At 36.9% G+C, this 3,069-nt stretch overlaps 1 pseudogene; it reads left to right on the plus strand.

Moving 5' to 3' along the window:
* The first annotated feature begins 2,632 nt into the window (after positions 1-2,632).
* LOC102479226 (Golgi-associated plant pathogenesis-related protein 1 pseudogene) lies at positions 2,633-3,069 on the plus strand (annotated as a pseudogene).

A 3,069-nucleotide genomic window follows, 5' to 3' on the forward strand; every position in this document is an offset into this window, starting at 1 on the left:
AAAGAAACAGAAAAAAATAAATGGAAAAAAGTTAGATTAGTTGTTAGATGAAGGATGAGTAGACAGGGTTGATTTGAGACAAAACAAAAGTAGAGCTTCTGGGGCCAGCAGACAGAGTAATGGTTATGTTGTTGGACTCCCATTTAGACAATTGCGGTTCAAATCCTGGACCCCAAGGCTTGAAACTTACACTGTGCGCATGTGCATGTATGCCCAAAAATCCCTAGAGAAAAATGAAGGAGAAAAGATTGTAGCGTGGCCATCACCCCTGGTGAAGGGGGAATGATTTCTAGCTTTCTGTCTCCCCAGCAAGGGCACACTTCCTACAGAAAAAATCTCTTAAAAAAAAAAAAAAAAAAAAAAAGGGCTCTGGACTAGTGGACAAGATTCTATCTCTTATTTGGTTAGCAATTTCAAAAGTGTGTGACTTACAATAACACCTTAAGCCATACAGTTGTTCTGTGTGATTTTTCTGTATCTCTATTAGGTTTTACAATATAAAGAATAGAATATTCAGTTAAACCATTTCCTTAGACACTGAGTTGAGCTCAATGTGTGGGAGACTTCTTCAATCTAGGAAATATTCATCTAAAAAAATGTAAGGAAAGAAATATGGGGAAATTTCATTCTCCCATGAAATTTGGAGTCACACATGCCTGGATTCAAAGCATTCATTAGCTTTGTAATTTTAACCAACCCTCTCTAGTTCTAGCCTTAGTTTCCTCATATTTAAAATGAGGATAGTTGTAGCTTCTTCAAAGACTTTTTGTGAATATTAAATAAGATTGATATGTAAAAATAAAACTAAATTTTAAAATGTCTGAAATAGTATCCCCATGTGAAAAACCTCAAATGGCACCTCTGCTTATTACAGGCATGTTTTAAAATATTGCTCTTTGACTGTGAAGCAGTGCTGAACAGGATATAAATGAAGTATTATAGCTCAAAAGCAGATTTAAAAGCCTTACTTTATGATGCCAACAATGTTCCAGTGCTCAGGTACAGATTTTTAGGACAGTTAACAAGACTGTAGAATAGTTATATCAAATGAAAAGGCAGTTATTTTTAAAAAGCACACTAAACATGTAAATAAAAATGGATGATTGTCGATGATAACGTGTATAGTATCTTTGACCGAACTGCTGTGATATGTTCATGTTAGGGGACTCCATTATGCAAGCTGTGGTGATGTACAGTGATTGAATGTATAAAATAATTTTTTTTAATTAACAACAAAAAAAACCCTAAGTCTTTTCTTCTAAAGCAGAAGTTTGTACTTACATCTGGAAAAAGTCAGTGTTGCCAGGCACTACCTAGCAAGAAATTGAGTTCTCAATTCCTGGGATCCATGAAATACTGACTCAGTTTCTTGCCAGAGATATTGTTTAGGTAACTTTGCCATGACAAAGAGTTAACCCAGATGGTATAAGGTTTTTTTGAGCTCTTACAGAGATGTATAATATGGACAGGACAATTATTATTCAACATCTACTATATGCCAGATATTCTGCTATATATTGAACAGGTGTTACTTGTTTTAATGCACACACACTACCTAGGAATCAGACATCAGTTCCCTATTTTAGATATGAAAAAAAAATGAGGGTCAAGAAGTTTACACTTATCCAAGATTATAGAAATAGTGAACAATGATACTGGATTTGAAACTAGACGTTTGTGTAGTATGCATAGACTATACTGCTTGACTTAATACTAGATGTTTGTGTAGTATGTGTAGACTATCCTGCTTGACTTAATACTGCCCAAAATACATAACACCAAATACAGATAGCAAATATATTGATATAGATAGATAGATGATAGACAGATAGATAAATAGAAATGGAGGTACGGAGATAGATAGGCAGATAGAGATATAAATAAGGGTAGATAGATAAAAAATAGATAGATAAATAGGTATAGATAGATACAGATGTTTAAGGCTATCCAGAAACTAAATAACTAGATAATAGAGACAGAGTTTTGATCCAGACAGTGTGATTGGAGAGACCTAACATGTATACATACTGCCATGATATCTCTGAAGAGAATATCCTTTGGATCCTATTTTCCTTAAAAAAAAAAATCAGGGAAGCTTAAGTCCAAACTAAATTCATATTATACATGGGAGAGGTAATAAGTAAATATACCAATAAAAAATATATGTAAATTAAAATAAGTTGAAACTAAAGAAAATAATAAATCAAGATGAAGAGATGGAAATCAATTACAGACAAATTTTTGAGTAAAATGGTCCAAGAAGCCTTTTGGAGGAACTGACATTAGCAGGAATACTTAAATTGAGTGAGATATAAGATTCTCTATTTTCTCCTCTCCCAAGAGTATTTTAGTAACTCCCTCTCTCTCTCTCTTTGTCTCTCTCTCTCATAAACAAACACACACACACACACACACACACACACACACACACTCATATAACCACATACACATAAAAACGTGCACACATGCTCATGTACACATTCTACTTCCTCCTCTGAATTCAGTATTAGTTACTTCTGCACTCATAGTATGGGGTCACAAGTTCTCCATTCAATATTTCTTGTTATAAGACATAAATATCAGCTCTGTGCAGCATAGCGCAGCTGAAGCCAAAGAGCATCCCGAGCCAGCCATGAGCAAGTCAGCTTCCAAAGAGTTTAGCAAGGAGGTCTTGAAGGCCCACAATGAGTGCCGGAAGTGGCACGGAGTGCCCCCAGTGACACTCTGCAAGATGCTCAACCAGGAGGCTCAACAGTGCTATGAGGTCCGGGCCATCAAGAAGATCCTCAAGCACAGCCGAGTCCAGTCGCAGCCAGTGCGGAGAGAACCTGGCCTGGGCATCCTACAGTCAGACAGGAAAGGAGGTGGCTGATAGATGGTACAGTGAAATCAAGAACTACAACTTTCAGGAGTCTGGCTTCACCTCGGGGACGAGACACTTCACAGCCATGGTCTGGAAGAATACAAAGAAGATGGGAGTGGGGAAGGCATCTGCAAGTGATGGGTCCTCCTCTGTGGTGGCCAGATAATTCCCAACAGGGAATGTTGTCAATCAGGGCTTCTTTGAAG

Source organism: Tupaia chinensis, unplaced genomic scaffold (assembly GCF_000334495.1).
Source record: "Tupaia chinensis unplaced genomic scaffold, TupChi_1.0 Scaffold000081_1, whole genome shotgun sequence".
Lineage (NCBI taxonomy): Eukaryota > Metazoa > Chordata > Mammalia > Scandentia > Tupaiidae > Tupaia > Tupaia belangeri.